This window comes from Lutra lutra, chromosome 4 (genome assembly GCF_902655055.1).
Source record: "Lutra lutra chromosome 4, mLutLut1.2, whole genome shotgun sequence".
Taxonomy (NCBI): Eukaryota; Metazoa; Chordata; class Mammalia; order Carnivora; family Mustelidae; genus Lutra; species Lutra lutra.
In genome coordinates, this window is record NC_062281.1 from 39,636,661 (window position 1) to 39,656,837 (window position 20,177).

The following is a 20,177-nucleotide window of genomic DNA, read 5'->3' on the forward strand; positions in this document are numbered from 1 at the left end:
CCAGGATCCAACCCCCCACTGCAGCACAGGTGAGCCCCTTTCCACCCCAGGCCCAAGGCTCTGCCTTCCGGATACCGCAGAATACACACGTCCCTTGGGTACTTCAAACTTAGATCGTCTGAACGGAAATCACCTTCCCTCACCATCTCCCAACTCTGCTCCTCTTTTTATGTTCTCTCTTAAAAAAAAAAAAAAAATACCATCACCATTAATAATTAAAAGTGGAAAACACTCAGGCACTACGCTAAGTGCTGTACGTGGAGTCTCTCTCTTAAGCCGTCCAATGACCTAGTGACCTCGGCACTAAATTATCCCCATGTTATAGACGAGGAAACTGAGGCTTGGGGGCGAAGAACATTACTGAAGATCAGACCACTAATGATCTGCAGAAATGGGATCTGAATCCAGAGATTTTTTAATTCCAAAACCCAATCTCTTAGCCTCCTGTTTATACTTGGAAGCTGGTAATCTTTGGGCTTACCATCTTCCTTATTCCCACATCCGACCAACTAGGAAATTCTGGCTCTTCTACTCCTGCATTTCTATTTCCTTTGTTCTTCCTAACTGCCCTTACCACATGCTGCGCACGTGTACCCGCTGTGGGCAGGTGTACCAGCTGTGGCGGGGCTGGGGGGCAGTTGTGGGGAGAGCATAGGTGAGGCCTGAGACGAGACTGGGGTGTCTTTTTCTGGAGTTTTACTCTTGTCAAAATGGGGAGGATAAAATGAATAACCATGAAGATTATGGAGGAAATGCATTTACTAACAACAGTAAATAAAGGAATATCCTACTATAAAATCTGTATTTGGTATACCTATTTACGGAAAAGGTTTAAGGGGAGTGTCAGGTTTGTTTGTTCTACAAAACATCTACCCCAGAATTTATTTTTCTTTTTTTCCCCCTAAACGTTTCATTCATTCATTCATTCATTCATTCATTTGAGAGGGAGAGCAGGGTGGGATGGAGGAGGGGGCTAGGGAAGAACAGACTGTGCTGGGGAGTGAGCCCAACATGGGGCTTGACCCCAGGAGACTGAGATCATAACATGAGCCAAAATCAAGACTCAGACGCTCGACCGACTGGGCCACTCAGGTGCCCCAGAATTCATTTTTCAGTGGCAATACCAAGGTTGTTTTAGAATTATTGTAGGAGGGGCGCCTGGGTGGCTCAGTGGGTTAAGCCTCTGCTCAGCAGGGAGCCTGCTTCCCTTCCTCTCTCTCTCTGCCTGCCTCTCTACCTACTTGTGATCTCTGTCTGTCAAATAAATAAATAAAATCTTTAAAAAAAAATAGAATTATTGTAGGATTTGGAATAATTATTTTTCTTCCTCTTTTTTTCCCAAACTGTCTCATATGGTCTGACTGCTTTTTGAAAAAAAATTAAAATAATGAGAATGAATAGCAATGTCACAGAGTATACATACATACATTATATGTATGTAAAACTAATACATATATACATGTACCTCTATGTACATACATATATATAAAGCTAATAAAAATAAATACAAGCATGTGGTTAAAAAAAAATTTTTTTTTTAAAGATTTTTATTTATTTATTTGAGAGAGAGACAGTGAGAGAGAGCATGAGTGAGGAGAAGGTAAGAGGAAGAAGCAGACTCCCCATGGAGCTGGGAGCCCGATGTGGGACTCAATCCCAGGACTCCAGGATCATGACCTGAGCCGAAGGCAGTCGTCCAACCAACTGAGCCACCAAGGCAGAAGGGTAGATAGTGACGAGTCAGTGTCCATCCTACTGCTATCCACCAATCTCCCTCTCCACTGTGGTTATTAGAACTACAAGTTTCTTGTTTCCCTTCAGAGATACAAGAAACTTCATAGCCCGTCTTAAAGGGAGTGTGGTTAGCAGAACTCTACTTGAAGAAAGCTTTTCAGAACACATCTAAAGCTCAAAGGAAGGCACGAGCACTCCCACAACTGGCATGTCATATTTGGCAAAGTGAGCTTTTATACACACTGTCCAGTTTTCTTGGCATTTCATTCCCTCTGTACTCTTGTCTCTGCAAAAGACAGTCCAAAGATTATGGACAGAAATAAAACCAGATAAAACAACCTAAGAATGTGTTTTTGAAAAAGGCACCACACAAAGACAGCAAATTCACAGCTACCTTAACGGGTGGATTTTAAGGTTTCAAAAGACAGACAGACCTGGGATTCGTAGGCAAAGCCTTAGGGAGGGGTGAAGTGAGGAGGCAGGGCACAAGCGTCCTGTTAAGGAAAGGCAGGACATGTTTAGGGATTCTGCAGGGCTAGTGATACAGCTTGGACTTTATTCTAAGTGTTAACAAGAAGCCAGTGAAGAGTTAATTAAGAAAGGGAAGAATGCAATCTGACTGGGGTTCAAATGAGTGAATCAAGTAAAACATCTAGGAGGGTGACTGGCATATAACGGCCACTCAAGTCAGCTGGCTTGCCTCTTCCCAGCTCAACAGCAACCACAAAAAGGCTCGTGGCTGGCTGGGAACTCGAGCTGTCCGCCAATCGAGGCCAGTGCGACGCTGCTGCTTTCCTGTCCTTTTAGCTCCGACGCACCCATCGACTCTTTGTCTTTTTCCTGATTTCATATTTTATTACAAATTTACAGTCATCAAAACAGTGTAGCCCTAGCATAAAATGGACACATGGACCAACGCAACAAACTGAGAGCCCAGAAAAAGCTCAGGCATACATGGTCAACGTGTGTTTGCCATCAGAGCTAAGAAGACTCAGTGGAGCATCTGTCAGCCCTTCGTCAGCGTGTTACCATCCCCATGCCCCGCTGACTTACAACAGTACTGACTGCAACAGATGGGTACTGTGCTAAGCGCTCGGGAAGAATTCACCAGGACTCAGAATACGAGAGGTTAGTTAAGTCATGTGCCCCAATACCACAAAACATACAGCAGTAAGCATGCCAAGAATCCAGAGGAAGACGAATGGAAGCTCAGAGAAAGGAATTACTGAAGCCTGAGGCTGAGACCAGGGGCCCAGGGAGGTGCGGCAGAGATGGGAGCACGTGGACAGCGGCTGGAAAGACAGCAAGGTCTTGGAACCGCAGTGGTGTGGGAAAGAGCACCTTCAAGTCTGAGTAGGGATGCTTGGATAGGGGCCTGTCCTGAATGTGGCAAAGCAGCTCCATGTGGCTGGACACAGCACGCAAAGTTAAGTGTAAGGGCATGAGAAGAGAAGTGCAGGCAGGGAGTGGAGGCAGGGGTGGGGGGTGGGGAACACCTGGGTGGCTCCATTGGTTGAGCAGGGGACTCTTGGTTTCAGCTCAGGATCTCGGGGTCAGGGGATCAAGCCCTGCATCAGACTTCCTGCTCAAGGGAAGTCTGCTTATCTCCCTCTCCCTCTGGCCCTCCCCCTACTCATGCTCGATAGCTCTCTGTCTCTCTGAAATAAACAAATAAATCTTTAAAAAAAAGAAAAAAAAAGAAGAAGAAGAAGAGTAAGAGGAAAGAAAGAAAAGAAATGGAAAGAAATGCAGACTGAGGCCAGAGAGTGGAGAGTCCTTAGGAGCAGGACAGGGGCCTGGGGCTTCATGCTCATGGTTAACGAAGATGCCACGAAGCTTTCTGAGCTGGGATGAGCCTCGATCAGAGAGTCCTGTGGTTAGGAAGGCCGAACCAGAAGAGGTGGGGAGGCGAAGCAGGAGGCGGCCCAGAGCTGCAGAGCACTGCACCGGCGGTGGCCTGAGGGGTCACAAGGAGTTTCTCCACTTCCCTCCAATTCTCAAGACTGTGGTCACACAGGTAACTTTCAGAGGTTAAGTGACCTCACCTCAGGTCCTAGTGTGGAAGAGCCACAGTTGGAAAGCCGAGGCCTTTCCCAGTGGCGGCAGAGCCACCGTGAAGGACTAATGCGAAGATGATGGGACGCCAACAAAACTCGAGATCTCAAGGCTGGCCAATGGGATATACCTTACTACCAGATACAAGGGAGATCACAGAGAGAATAAGGGGAGGCTGATTTTAGACACACTGTGCTGGAAAAATACTTCCAGGATGTCCAAAGAATCGTGTTTTCCACTTGTTTTTAGCCCACCTCTGGTGCCCAGGCCTGCCCTCAGTTTTGCTCTGACCACCTGATGCCCAGCCTTGGCGACATTCCTGCTCTCCCCGGCTCAGTCCGCACACATCTCAACTCTCCTGACAGTAGAGCTCTGGCCACTGGTTCAATGTTCTCGCTCCACAGTAGGCCCTGGTTACTGTCCCCGGCTGTGCCCCAGCTGCTCTGCTCACTGTCATCATCTCCTCTGTACCACAAGTCATCAGGAGCCACAGACCACAGTCCTGGGGCCGACTGCCCTTCCAGCTGCCCTAGTTCTTCACAAAATAGTCCAGAGAGAGGGGATATTGATAAAACAAAGATGTGATGATAAGGGCATTACCAATCACAGAAGACTAGTCACCACTATGCTCTTTTCATCACAGAATGAAACTTTCATTAGAAAAATGTGTGCTGGGGCGCCTGGGTGGCTCAGTAGGTTAAAGCCTCTGCCTTCAGCTAGGTCATGATCCCAGGGTCCTGGGACCGAGCCCCGCATCAGGCTCTCTGCTCAGCAGGGAGCCTGCTTCCCTTCCTCTCTCTGCCTGCCTCTCTGCCTACTTGTGTTCTCTATCAAATAAATAAAAATCTTAAAAAAAAAGAAAGAAAGAAAGAAAAATGTGTGCTGACACATATTTACTGGGCCATAAACCTCTACTGTGGGATGGGAATGCAGCAGGCCACAGGTGATGAATACAGTGAAAACAGTAGGGTGACAGCGTGATCCCGGAGGACTGAGGTCTATGCAAAGGAGCCAGGAAAGGACTAGCCATGGTGGCTACTACACAGAGCCACACGAGAAGGTCAAAATATGTCAAAGCCCTAAGAACCCAGGTTTTTTCCTGAAAGAGAAAAAATGAAAATCATCCAATCATCAGTTCTGATTAAGAATGAAATGTCACCCCAAACGAGAACCAAGACAACGCCAGGACTTGTCAGGAGCAGATTATGTAACTACCACCGCTGATGTAAACGTAGAAGAGCAGGCATATTTATGATCTTGTTCAGCTAATGCTCACTTACACTTGGACTTCCTTAGTCTGTTTTGGTAGGTCGTGTACAAACTGTTCCCATTCTATTTACAAAGTGTTCCCATGGCGTTCCCATAATTTTTCCTTGTTATTGACAATGATTACTTCCATATGTAAATAAATTCAACTTCTGTCCAATCACTTAAATGGTTAGGCCCTTGTATATTCTCCAGGCATCGAAAATGCTCTTTACCCTTAAAGCATGTATCACATCTAAAGGAACAGTGAGGGGCGCCTGGGTGGCTCAGTGGGTTAAAGCCTCTGCCTTAGACTCAGGTCATGACCTCAGGGTCCTGGGATCCGGGATCGAGCCCCGTGTAGGGCTCTCTGCTCAGCAGGGAGCCTGCTTCCCCTTCTCTCTCTGCCTACCTCTCATCTGTCAAATAAATAAGATCTTTAAAAATAAAAAATAAAAAAAGGAATAGTGATATCTACAGCTTTCATTTAAACAACTGAAAATGTTAAATGTAATTATCAGCTCATTTTTTAAAAACCTCAATAAGAGAACCTTAGTAACACTCAAACCCACTCAGATAATAATTACACAACAACCAGAAATTCGCACAGAAAGTGCTGTCCAAAAATGACTGTATACTTATCTATAATGAAAATATGAAACAAAAGTAGGAGAATGGCTTAATAATACTGCTACCAAATAATAAAATCCTAAGCATTAAATATCGTATTTCTAAAAGTGTTAACAATAAAAAATGTTCATAGTATGTTAAATGAAAACTAAAATATAAAAATGTTATATGACTTGGGGCACCTGGGTGGCTCAGTGGGTTAAGCCTCTGCCTTCGGCTTGGGTCATGATCTCAGGGTCCTGGGATCAAGCCCCGCTATCAGGCTCTCTGCTCAGCAGGGAGCCTGCTTCCCTTCCTCTCTCTGCCTACCTCCTCTCTGCCTACTTGTGATTTATCTGTCAAATAAGTAAGTAAAATCTTTTTTTAAAAGTTATTATTTCAATTCTATGATTTATATGTGATATGTTCATATATATAAATCACAGGCTAAGAACACTAAACATACAATTTTATATATAAACCAGGTACTAGGTTTGTAGAGAACTTGTACCTTTAATTACCATTGTACTTTTTTGGGTATTTTCCAGAGTGCCTAACATGAACATAAACTGCTTTTAGAATTAGGAATAATTAAAACTTCAAAAATATTTTTAATATAAAATGTTATAAAACATTATTATTGGGGCACCTGGGTGGCTCAGTTGGTTAAGCGACTGCTTTCAGCTCAGGTCATGATCCCGGAGTCCTGGGATCAAATCCCACATCGGGCTCCCAGCTCCATGGGGAGTCTGCTTCTCCCTCTGTCTCCTCTCATGCTCTCTTACTCTGTCTCTCTCTCTCTCTCGAATAAATTTAAAAAAAAAAAAAAAAAACATTATTAAAAGAAGACCAACAAGTAAATTTGGCCAGGCATTCAGGTCAAATCTTGGAAATAGGTATTTCAGGAGAGAAATGTCAGAGTAAAAATGAAGTAATAGTAATTAAGGGATCTGCCACTTCTGATAATGCAAAGTAAGTAATACAAACCAATTTCTCTCTGGGGACAACTAGGAAATCTGGATAAAATACCCACATCTGTGAGAAGGCCTTCTGTGAGAAGGCATGAGAGCTAAAGAGGCAGTGAAGATTACTGGTCCAAGATCCAGCAGAGGCAGAAATACCCCAGGGGCATCTGTTGATTCTGGAAAAGACAGATGGAGCTAAGAGCCTGAGTAGCACCCCTGACAGCCTCACTGGGCCTTGACTTGATAGTTAAGGGCCTCCTAGGTGGGGGTGGGAGCAGATCCCCCAGGACTTTACCCTAAGACCCTGGAGGGGGTCTCACCACTGGAGGAAGGTGAACTAGGAGATAAACCTTTATAGGGACACAGCCTACCTTTGCAACATCTGAGTCTTGAAACTGAATTAAGCCACTCCCCAGGTGCTAGACCCTTACTAAAAAACTATTAAAATCCTGGTGCAGAAAGATAATCATCCTATGTTTTGAATTATTTTTTTTAATTTTTCAAATGCAATGTCCAGAATACAGCAGACAGGAAAAGACAAGACTCTCAGAACAAGAATCAGCAAAAAAAAAAACAGACAAGAGAAATATAGGTACTCTTGACACTGAAGTTACTGAGCATGCCCTTTAAAGTGGATATGTTTATGAAGAAAAAATACCAGGAGAATTTTGGAAGGGAACTAGCAGCATTGAAAAAAAAGGATAGGACAGATTTGAAAATAAAGAGGCTCTAGGGGGTGCCTGGGTGGCTCAGTGGGTTAAAGCCTCTGCCTTCAGATCAGGTCATGATCTCAGGGTCCTGGGATCAGCCCCGCATCGGGCTCTCTGCTCAGCGGGGAGCCTGCTTCCTCCCCTCTCTCTCTGCCTACTTGTGATCTCTGTCTGTCAAATAAATAAATAAAAATCTTTAATTTAAAAAAAAAAGGCTCTAGAATTAAAAACTGCAGTAGCCAAATCAAGAACACAGCAGATGAGTTTAGCCCATTAGACAATACGCAAGAAAATGAATGAGTTATCCTTTTGGACAAAACTGAGGGAATGTGTTACCATAAGTTTAGCAGTAAAGAAAGCACTGAAGGGTTTGGTTGGGCACAAGAAAAATGATGTCAGAGAAAAGGATGAAGATGTATGAAGAAAGATCGAGCCCCGCAACAGACTCTCTGCTCCCCTCTGAGCCTGCCTCCCTGCCTACTTGTGATCTGTCAAGTAAATAAATAAAATCTTAAAAAAAAAAAAAAAGTCAAGAGTTTATGTTGTCATCTCTAGGGTGACCTTTAAGAGAAGAGTCAGACTTACATAACTGTTTAGCAATAACCAAGTTGTTTGTATTTGGTGCATTTTGTGTATGTGTGCAATACAGTAAAAATAGTTAAAAATAAAAAATATACATTATAATCAGATGTTTTCAGATAATTGGCAAATTTAAAAAAAAACTTTTTAAGTAATCTCAATGCCCAACGTGGGGGCTCAAACTCATCATGACCCCAAGACCAGGACTAGCATGCTCCATCCACGTGCCCCAGCTGGATAATTTTTAAACTCCAATATTTGAAAAAAAAAATTTAAAGCTAATAATGGCAGGGGTACTTGGGTGGCTCAGTCAGTTAAACTGAGGTGGCTTAGTCTGACTCTTGATTTTGGCTCAGGTCATGATCTCAGGTTTGTAAGACTGAGCTCCACCTGGGACTCAGTGCTAGGTGTGGAGCCTGCTTAAGACTGACTCTCTTCTGCCCCTCACCCCCTTTAAAAAATAGTAATTTTAAAAAGATAATAATGGCAGATGTGCCTTTCACTTGGGTCCAACGTCAACAGACAAATCAAAATGAAATGAAGGTTTGAACTTTGTATTTGAAGTACCTTTAAATCTAATTTTAGAACTCTAATCCACGCATGCTTTCATGTTCAAATCACACCATCTATATGGTCCTTTTCTGATACTGACGTAAGTTTCTGACACTTACTATTTCAATTCCATCAACTGTGGTAAATACTTTCTAGATTTTTGGTAAAATCCTATTTGCCTAAGAAATGGAGTAAATCAATTCACTTACTATGTCCCCAATGCTCTGTTTGAAAGTGGGCTATACAAGGAGTAACACATGGTCCTTGCCCCCAAAGATGGGTAGTTCGGTGGGGTAAACAGATCAACAGCCAAGTAAAATGCAGAATGCAGTACCATTCATTAAATAATTCATTCAGTGGGGCGCCTGGGTGGCTCAGTGGTGTTAAAGCCTCTGCCTTCGGCTGAGGTCATGATCCCAGGGTCCTCTGATGGAGCCCAGCATCGGGCTCAGCAGGGAGCCTGCTTCCTCCTCTCTCTCTCCCTGCCTCTGCCTGCTTGTGACCTCTGTCAGTCAAATAAATAAATAAAATCTTTATTTTTTTTTAAAGATTTTATTTATTTATTTGACAGAGAGAAATCACAAGCAGGCAGAGAGGCAGGCAGAGAGAGAGGAGGAAGCAGGCTCCCTGCTGAGCAGAAAGCCCGACGCGGGGCTCGAACCCAGGACCTAGGATCATGACCTGAGCCGAAGGCAGCGGCTCAGCCCACTGAGCCACCCAGGCGCCCCAAATAAAATCTTTAAATAAATAAGCAATTCATTCAGTTGTTCAGAAATGATTAGGCAAGAAATAGAGGCCAAGCACTATGCTAAGCATCACATACATATGGCAAACACAAGGTAGCTTACTGTCTAGTGGGGGCGACAGTCAAACTGGATGTTTCCTTCACAGAGAAAAGGAATTCTGCTATACTCGCTCAGGGAGAAGCTAAAAGACTTCACAGGGAGATGACATTATTAACACCAGAATGTTAACAGACTTCTAGAAATCTTGAGAGACAAAAGATTACACCACAAATAATTTTAGGGTATCAGACTAAATGACTAAAAATTGAGTATATCAAGAGACAGTCCTAGGACATAAAAATGAGCCACTCTTGTCAGTCCTCTGAACTGAATGATAATCACAGCTGATGCTTTACGCTGCTGAAGCTATAATAAACCAAAGGGCTGTCTCCAGGTTACACTCAGGGGAAAAAGGTTAAGCAGTAAAACGGAAGTTGTACCTTTTATTAGAGCCACATTTTAATAGGTAAATTTTTTAAATGTTTTCCCCCCAATTCAAGGAGCTTCTCCTGATTCACCTTGTAGCCCACAGTGCCATCATTTGAACAGGTCTTCCTCAAGAAACCACCACCACCACACATACAAACTTCTGTCACTGAAGCAGTCTTGCTCTCCTATGAAGTGTGACTATTATTATTCCATTCCACAAACAAGCATGCTCAGCCAGCAGAGGAAACCCCACACAAGGTCTGAGTTCTCAGCTGAGGCTTAATAATTGAGAGGCTTTATCTAGTAACCACCACACCCAGTTTACAGACTCCAGCTGCAAGAATGGGCCAACCAATCCCCTGGCGCATGCTCAGAATTCTTTCCAAGGGAGTGTTCCCGCTATCCACCCTCAAGGCTGTTCAGAGCAAGCAAAAGCAAACTGCTCTGGCACCCCAGCAGAAGCATGCTCATTTCTCCGAATGGACTTGGTTGTGTTCTGAACATCACTCTCAGGCTTGAGGCGCCATTTGATGCCCTCAGAATACAGGGCCCATGTGATCAATGAGTAGCTGGACATTGGACAGAAGGCAAAGTTTGGTTCCCCAGAGGCCTCGAGGCCAGAAGAGAGAAATACTGTCCAAAGAGCCTCCAGGAGACTTGGAAGTAGAGGATGTGGTTGAGGAGAACAAGCATGCTCCCTTTCACATCTTGAAGAACATTCTGGATCTCTGAATATGAAAAGACTGACCTTACCTGGAGCCTGTTTTGGAACAGGCTATGGAGACAAACTCTGCATAAGAGGAAGTATCACAAGATTGCCTGGCTAGCTCATTCAGTGGAGCACGGGACTCTCGATCTCAAGGTTGTAAATCCGAGGCCCACACTGGGTGCAGACATTACTTGAAAGTAAAAAAATCTTAAAAAAAGAAATAAGAAAAAGTATCACATACTAAAGGGTTAGGAGGGGGTGCCTGGGTGGCACAGTGGGTTAAGCCTCTGCCTTCGGCTCAGGTCCTGATCTGAGGGTGTTGGGATCAAGCCCCGAATCAGGCTCTCTGGTCAGTGGGGAGCCTGCTTCCCCCACTCTCTCTTCCTGCTGCTCTGCGTACTTGTGATCTCTCTCTGTCAAATAAATAAATAAATAAAATCTTTTAAAAAAAATAAAGGGTCAGAAGATTAGCATTTGGAAAAGATATAAAGTGCAAAATGGCTAATTAATTTTTTGTACAGCAAACAACAGTCTCTGTGTTGATTGGCTCTATTCATTAGGTCTGTTAGTCCTTATTTGTAACCATCCTATTCCAACAACCTGGATTACCATAAAATATGCTTCTTTGAAAGACTCTTTGAAGTGATTATATTCTTTACTCCCTGTTTAGTTTTAATATATACAAGAACACTTGATTCCTGCAGCGATTCATGAGAGGGAAACTCATAAACGCAATGTCTTCGATAATCAAAGTGCAGAGTCTGTAACAGACTCACCCACTAGACTATAAATTTTGTATCCAATTCAAGAACAGGGTTGTTACATTGTACTTTATAGAGTTAAAATCTTCTAACGAAATAGCAATATATTCAAAACATCCCCAAGCAAAAACAAATGTAAGAAATTAAAGACAAGGGCGCCTGGGTGGCTCAGAGGCTTGAGCATCCCGCTCTTGGTTTCAGCTCAGGTCCTGGGTCCCGAAACAGAGCTGTGTTGGGCTCCTCACTCAGTGCAGAGTCTATTTAGGACTCAGACTCACTCTCTCCCTTTACCCCCAGCCCGCCCCAATACATAAATAAATCTTTTAAAAAACTGAGAGACAAAAAACATGTATTTCTATAGTTGAAACACAGCCTGGAATTCTAGAAAACAAGCTACTGAAGTATAACCTGGTAGCTAACCTCTTAAGCAGTCTTAACTGTCAAATTAAAATCACCTGCAATGATACAGTCTAACCATCTCTTAGACATGTTTTATAATCATAATGCTGAACTGTTTATATATAGAAATAAAGAAGCATTTAAAGTGTATGTCTTAAATATTCTTTACTATGAATCTAGGCAATTGAACATTCTTAAAGGTGATGTCGATATCCGATATTGCTACTTTTAGTTTAAAAAAAAAAGTATCAAGGGACACCTGGGTGGCTCAGTGGGTTAAAGCCTTTGCCTGCGGCTCAGGTCATGATCTCAGGGTCCTGAAATCGAGCCTGGCATCAGGCTCTCTGCTCAGCAGGGAACCTGCTTCCCTCTCTCTCTCTGCCTACTTGTGATCTGTCAAATAAATAAATAAATAAATAAATCTCTTTGAATAAATAAATAAATAAGACACCCCCCCCAACACACACACACACACACACACGCATGACTGTAGTTGAAGGACTTATTCAAAAGAAAGGTGACAATATTATTAACTTCAGACGATTATACATGTCAACATTTCCGGAGTGAACAACCAGAATCACAGAAACAGAGTGTAACTTCCCAAAAGAGCAGACAGGAAAAATGGGTAAGCAACAATGAAGTCCACATGAAGGATAGCAGCAAAGGAAAGGGAAACAGAAAAGACGGGACTAAATCTGGGTATGTTAGCACCATGACGATCAGCTGACTGACTACTGCAGCTGAAGACAAAGACCACCAGGCTCTCCAACTCTCTTCCACTCCCATCCCCAAACCCTCCAACACGCCCTATTGATGAAGTTCTTGAACCTAGGTGAGGTTCAGTGGGATGAGGTTGGGAGCCGACTGCTAAGAAAGAATTCTTAAGACGTCTTTGGTGCAAAAAGGTGGTTTATTAGAGCATGGAGACAGGACCCGTGGGCAGACCGAGATGCTGCCCCGGGGATATGAGGAGTGGCTGGTTATATACACAGGAGTTGGGTAGGTGAGGACAAAGGGGTGTTCAGAAGAGCTATTGGGGTAAAGAAGACTGTCAGGATATTGAAGGCCTGGTTACTATCATGCCAAGGCCACTTTCCCTCTAATGAGGCACTAACATAAAGACAATCGGGAATCTCCTGGTGGAAATGTTACATTCCTGCTATCAAGCGTCCTTGTTAGTGAGATTTAGGTTTAGAAGAAATTTAACTTTATTTACTTTTCCTTCTGCCTCAGCCTCCTTCAGTTTTTATGGAGGGGAGGGTGACATTAGGGCTTGAGGAACTGAGTTATGTGCCTTTGGAAATTGGGCTATTGATAAGGTAACTTCTTTGTTGTTAATCTCAAGGGCATTTGTAAACCAAGGGAGAATCCTGTGTTAGCAGGATTGTGATTTCTGCAAGTTAACCATTTGTTTTTCTTTTAGGGCAGCCAGAGGTGTCTGAGGAATGTCACACATATTACCAAGGGGAGCAGGTGGAGAGGGGGTGCAAGGTGCCAGCTTCTGCTTTGTCCTCAGCCAGCCTCCTGCTCCCTCATCACTATCACAAGGCCACACGTTCTTCTCTACCATCTTCGTCACCCTTACATGCCAATATTCCCTGTATGACTATTTCTATTAATTCGGATTAATATTTATTTCCTCCACTAGACCACAGATTTGATTTTGGCAAGTGCTGAATCACCACTGTATCCCCATCACCCCACACACTTCCTAACACACAGTTTAAAAAAAAAAAAAATCTGTTAACGGAAAAGGAAGGAAGCAAGGAGGGAGGGAAGAAGGGAAGAAAGAAACTGGGTAAGTAGCAGTAGCAGCATTAACTTCTAAGCTTAAATTTCCTGCAATTATTTTCTTCCAAAATGGGAAATCCTTAACCCATAAGCACAATGAACAGTTTTCTAATCTATAAGCTAGCTGCCTTTTATGTCTGATATAGATGACCATATGCAGTTTCACACTGAAAATGCTATTTGTGCGGCCTTCATTTTATCTTTTTAAAAATTCTTATGCAGCCCATTAAAAACCCCATTAGTGCAGCACACCTTGGGAAAAATGCATTTGCATTTGTATACTTAGTTTTTTCCATTTGTCATAACTATTTTTATGACTTGTTTAAAGTGTTTTGTGATACTTTTCAGTAACAATTTATGATTATTTATTTTTAGTATTATTAACTCCAATTTGGAGAGGAAAGCCAAAGTTCTGAGAACCGACCAGTAGTACCACTTTGTAGACTGGAAATTAAAGAAAGCCTCCTGCAGGCAGTACAGGTTGCCCACTGGGCAACAGGATCTTAAAAATTAGGCCACCCTTCGGGGGCACATCAGACTAGTAGATGTCCCCCGAATCTGTTCTCCCTTCTTTCACAGTCACAGGTTTATCCCGATACATAAATGCCCAGCGCATATAACATCTCCCAGCCTCCCCTGCAGTTAGGTCATAGGTCTTACTCTGGACGACTAGTATGTAAGTGAAAGCAATGTGTGCCATTTCCATTTCACATGCTTAAAAAAAAACAAGTTGCTTGTCCTCCAGGTGTCCTTTGTCCCTTCCAGCAGGTTAGAAAGCACTGGTGAGCTGTTTCCAGCCATGCAGACAAGGCTAAAGGATGTAGCCTCCTCCGAACCAGAGAAGGAAGAATCCGTGCATTTGGGATGGCACAGGTGCCCCAGCAGAAGAGGTCTCTGAGTGACCTCATAGAACAAAGCCTACCAACCCTGGAATGTTACATGAGACAAACTTAAATCTTGCCTAAGTACTGCATTTGAAATCTGTTACAAAATTTTGGCTACACCATAACAAATACAAAGGTTAAAATTAATATAACACAAAAGAGAAAAGAACAGATATCAGAAAATCCAATGATACCTTAAAAGGCAAGAAGGAAAAAAAAACAAACAAACTCCTAGACTAGCAGTGCTAGATCAAGATTGGGGTAATTCAAACCGAGGTCTCAATAGAGGACTATCCAGAAACAAACCCTTCTCTTTAAGCCCAATCAGAAGACATACTGACTCAGATTGGTGAATTGGTATTTTTAGCCCTGAATATTAATCTCTTCTATGAAGTTGGACTCACCAGGTTGTCTTCATAAAAAGTTATTTAACTACTCAAATCATTCAATACTAATTTAGTACTATATAATTGTAGCAGCTCAAGCTTATAAAAGAGCTCAATCTTATTTTTACTAATAAAAATTTTTATTTCTTTTAAGCATCTTTTGGTGCTCACATTTTCCCAAGAAGTAATTTTCCCTTGGAAGTTGCAACTGCAAACAGGCAACTCTAAACCTTTAGCAGGTTGTTAAAAGCAACTAAAGAAGTGTGATCTTCACTTAATTTTTATTTTTCTTCAAGTAAAAATAGCTTAACCAGTTTACAGCTTTTCAAGAACTCTTCTTAAGGCTCCAGAAGCTCTACTAAGAGCCAAGGCAGCTGGGAGAGAAGTAAAAAGTAGTAAATTGTGCTGCTAGAGCTCACATATTATTTCTACTAGCATCCTTTTAAGTTTTTTTAAAAGACTATTTATTTATTTGACAGAGATCACAAGTAGGCAGAGAGGCAGGCAGAGAGGAGGAAGCAGGCTCCCTGCCCAGCAGAGAGCCCAGTGCGGAGCTCAATCCCAGGACCCTGGGATCATGACACCTGAGCCGAAGGCAGAGACTTTAACCCACTAAGCCACCCAGGCGCGCCCCCCCTTTTTAAAAAGACTTTTTTTTTTGACACACAGAGAGACAGCACGAGTAGGCAGAGAAGCAGGGAGAGGGAGAGGGAGAAACAGACTCTCCACTGAGCAGGGAGTCCAATGCGGGGCTCGACCTCAGGACCCTGGGATCCTGCTCTGAGCTGAAGGCAGATACTTCTTAACGACTGAGCCACTCAGGCGCCCTACTACTAGCATCCTTTTATGGACAATAATGTATCTGCCCCGAAGGGGACAGGGTGAGAAGAGAAAAATGTGGCCTCTTCCTTTATGACAAATATTCAAAGTAAGTTAACAAGGTAAGTATGTTGTTGTACATTTAGTTAAACATAATACACATCACAGTGCAAAACTCATATTAACCACTTTAATACTTAATTAGATGTATTTAGAGTGGGTCCCAGAGAAGTTGATATTAATGACAGGTTTGATGGCAATCTTTATTTCATGGCCAACGTATCTTTAAAACATCCTGCAGAACATCTATCATAATGTGCAACAAAAGCTGAAAAACATATTAGATATCACTGGATACAGAGAACAAACTGGTAACTGGTAGTTACCACAAGGAAGGGGCTTGGGGGAATGGGCAAATACGTAAGGGGCATTATCTTGCTGAATACTGAGAAATGTACAGAATTTTTGAATTATACTGTGCACCTGAATATAATACCGTATGTTAATTGTATTTCAATTTAAAAAATAAATAACTAAACACGTATCACTGAAATCTTCCCCAGCCAATATTTTATAAAGCTACCCTTGATCCTTTATATTAGGTGGTAGCAGAGGGTACCTATGCTTTGTAAAAAGGGCTCACTGGACATCTCTCAAAAATTCAGTATACCTCACTACCCAAATCTATTTGATTCCTGAATTCAGATGGAGAAAATCTAGATGTCAAGTCTAGATGTATCATTCACTAACTGATAAAAATCCCCAGCCATATTATGCACACCCTTAGCCAATGAGAGACTGATGGTGGAAAGAACTGGTATTTTCTATACATCGTATCTGAAGGACTCTTACACATCCTTTCTAGTTTTTCAGCCACCTAAAACAGCCTGCTATTTTAGCATCCCTTAAAAACCGAATACTAAAAGCAGCAAGAGGGGCACCTGGGTGGGTCAATGGGTTAAGCGTCTGCCTTCAACTCAGGTCATGGTCTTAGGGTCCTAGGATCAAGCCTCACATCGGGCTCTCTGCTAGGCAGGGAGCCTGCTTCTGCCTCTCTGCCTACTTGTGATCTCTGTCAAATAAATGAAGTCTTCCCCCTTTCTCTCTGCCTGCCTCTCTGCCTACTTGTATTCTCTCTCTGTGCCAAATAAATAAATAAAATATTTTTAAAAATAAACATAAAAGTAGAAAGAGAAAAACAAGTTGTTACATTCAAGGGAACCCCCCCCACAAGACTATGAGCAGTTTTCAGCAGAAACTTTGCAGACTAAAAGACAGAGGCACGATATATTCAAAGTGCTGAAAGAAAAACAACTTCCAACCAAGAATACTCTACACAGTGAAGTTATCATTCAGAAGTGAAGGGAGGTAGAGTTTTCCAGGTGAGCAAACACTAAAGGAGCCCACTGCCACTACAACAGCCTCCCAAGAAAGGTTGAAGGAAAAAGAACAGGTACTACTTAGAAACAAGAAAACATAAGAAATGATAAATCTCACTAGGAAGGTAAATACATAGTAAACATGGTGGATTAATCATTTATGAAGTTAGTATGAAGGTTAAAAGACAAAATTGGGGTGCCTGCGTGACTCAGGTTAAGTGGCCAACTCTTGGTTGTGGCTCAGGTCATGATCCCCCATGGGTGTGGGATCAAGCCCCACACCAGGTTCCACCCTCAGTCTGGAGTCTGAAGATTCTCTCCCCTGCCCCTCCTCCCACTTGCATGTGTGTGCATGCATGCTCCCTCTCTCTAAAATAAACAAAAATATTTTAAAAATTAAAGACAAGGGGCGCCTGGGTGGCTCAGTGGGTTAAAGCCGCTGCCTTCGGCTCAGGTCATGATCCCAGGGTCCTGGGATCGAGCCCCGCGTCGGGCTCTCTGCTCGGCAGGGAGCCTGCTTCCTTTCCTCTCTCTCTCTGCCTGCCTCTCTGCCTACTTGTGATCTCTGTCTGTCAAATAAATAAATAAAATCTTAAAAAAAAAAATTAAAGACAAAAAAGTAGTAAAAATGTCTTTAATTACAATAATTCGTAGAGGAGTACAGGTGTAAAATGTGACTTCAAAAAGCAGTAAAAAAGCGGAGAAGCTGTTATCAACTTAAAATAGACATTTACATATAAAAGTGGTTTTATGTATGATTCATGGTAACCACAAAACAAAAATCAATAATGAATACACAAAAGATAAAGGGAAAAGAAGTATACCGCTAAATAAAGTAAAAGAAAAAACAAAGAGAAACTACAAAAACAGCCAGTGAGCAATTAAGAAAATGGCAATAAATACATGCCTATCAATAATTATTTTATATGCAAGTGGACTAAATTCTCCAATCAAAAGACCGAGTGGCTGAATGAATTTAAAAATTAGCCCCATCTATATGCTGCCTATAAGAAACTCACTTTGGAGGTAAAGACACACAAAGACTGAAAGTAAAAGGATGGAAAGATATTCTATACAAATGAAAGCCAAAAGAAAGCTGGAGCACCTATATTTACATCAGATAAAATAGACTCTAAAACAAAGGCTACAAAAAGAGACAAAGAAGATAATTATATAGTAAGGGAGTAATCCAACAACAAAATATAACATTTGTAAATATTTATGATACAACCTAGGAGTCCCTAATACATAAAGCAAATATTAACAGGTCTGAAGAGAAAAACAGACACCAATACGGGTGGGTATATCCCACTTACATCAAAGGATAGATCATGTAGATAGAAAACAGGAGGGGCACCTGGGTGGTTCAGTGGGTTAAGCCTCTGCCTTCAGCTCAGGTCATGATCCCAGGATCCTGGGATCAAGCCCCACACTGGGCTCTCTGCTTAGCAGAGAGCCTGCTTCCCCCCACCCCCACCTCTGCCTGCCTCTGTGCCTACTTGTGATCTCTGTCAAATAAATAAATAAAATCTTTAAAAAAAAGAAAAAGAAAATCAAAAAGAAACATTGGTCTTAAATAACATATTAAACCTAATGGACTACAGCTATACACAGACTATTCCATCCAAAGCAACAAAAAACACCTTCTTCTCTAATGCCCATGGAACATTTTCCAGGAAAGATCATACTTAGGCCACAAAGTAAATCTTAACAAATTTAAAATTACTAAAACCATTACCGAGTATCTTTTCTGACTACAGTGGTACGAAACTAGAAATTACATGAAAAAAACCTGGAAAAGTTATAAGTATGTGGAGATTAAACAACATGCTACTGACCATCCAAGAGTGGAAGAAGAAATCAACAGAAAAAATTTTAAAAATCTTAAAATGAATAAAAATGGGACTATAACATACCAAAATTTGTGAGATGTAGCAAAAGCACTTCTAAGAGGAAAGTTCACAGTGGTAAACATCTACATCAAGAAATAAGTCTCAGGCACCTGGGTGGCTCAGTGGGTTAGGACCTCTGCTTTCGGCTCGGGTCATGATCCCAGGGTCCTGGGATCAAGGCCCGCATCGGGCTCTTTGCTCAGCAGGGAGCCTGCTTCCCCCCTCTCTCTCTGCCTGCCTCTCTGCCTACTTGTGATCTCTGTCAAATAAATAAAATCTTAAAAAAAAAAAAAAAAAAAGGGGAAATAAGAAGTCTCAAACAATCTAACTTTACACTGCAAGGAACTACAATAAAGGAAGCCCAAAGGTCATGAAAGGAAGAAAAAAACCAATATTGGAGCAGAAATAAATGAAATAGAGATGAAAAAGACAATAAAGGGGGCGCCTGGGTGGCTCAGTGGGTTAAGGTCTCTGCCTCTGGCTCAGGTCATGATCCCAGGGTCCTGGGATCGAGCCCCGCATCCGGCTCTCTGCTCAGCAGGGAGCCTGCTTCCTCCTCTCTCTCTGCCTGCCTCTCTGCCTGCCTCTCTGCCTACTTGTGATCTCTGTCTGTCAAATAAATAAATAAAATCTTAAAAAAAAAAAAGACAATAAAGAAGACCAATGAAACTAAGAGCTGGTTCTTTGAAAACAAACTTGACCAGACTTTAGCTAGACTTACCAGGGGAAAAAGAAACTCAAATAAAATCAGAAATGAAAGAGGAAATGTTACAACTGATGCCACAGAAATACAAAGGATCATAAGAGACTGCTATGAACAATTATATGCCAACAAACTGGACAACCTACAAAATGTATAAATTCCTAGGAGCCTACAACCTACCATGACCATGACTGAATCATGATAAATCTGAACAGGCTGACTGCTGGTAAGGAGACTGAATTCATAATCAAAAACCTCCTAACAGGGGCGCCTGGGTGGCTCAGTGGGTTAAGCCGCTGCCTTCGGCTCAGGTCATGATCTCAGAGTCCTGGGATCGAGCCCCGCATCGGGCTCTCTGCTCGGCGGGGAGCCTGCTTCCTCCTCTCTCTCTGCCTGCCTCTCTGCCTGCTTGTGATCTCTCTGTCAAATAAATAAATAAAATCTTTAAAAAAAAAAAACTCCTAACAAAGATGCCACCCAACATTCAAAGAAATAATACCAATCCTTCTTAAACTCTCCCAAGAAGACAGAAGAGGCAGAAACTCCTCCAAACTCAATTTTATGAGGTTCAGTACTGACCTGATACCAAAACCACAAAGGATACTGTAAGAAAAGCAAATTACAGACCACGATTTCTGATGAGCACAGAAGTAAAAATCCTCAAGAAAATATTAGCAAACCAAATTCTACAATATATTAAAAGAATTATGTATCATAACCAAGGAGGATTTTTTCCCTCAGGGATGCAAGGATGGCTCAACCTCCACAAATCAATGTACTGTATCTCA

The 20,177-nt window shown here is 42.2% G+C and overlaps 1 protein-coding gene across 1 annotated transcript in view; it reads right to left on the bottom strand.

Annotated features, from left to right (window-relative positions):
* Positions 1 to 20,177, bottom strand: part of LAPTM4B (lysosomal protein transmembrane 4 beta) — a 78,373-nt gene that overhangs the window by 48,636 nt on the left and 9,560 nt on the right. The window lies entirely within an intron of this gene.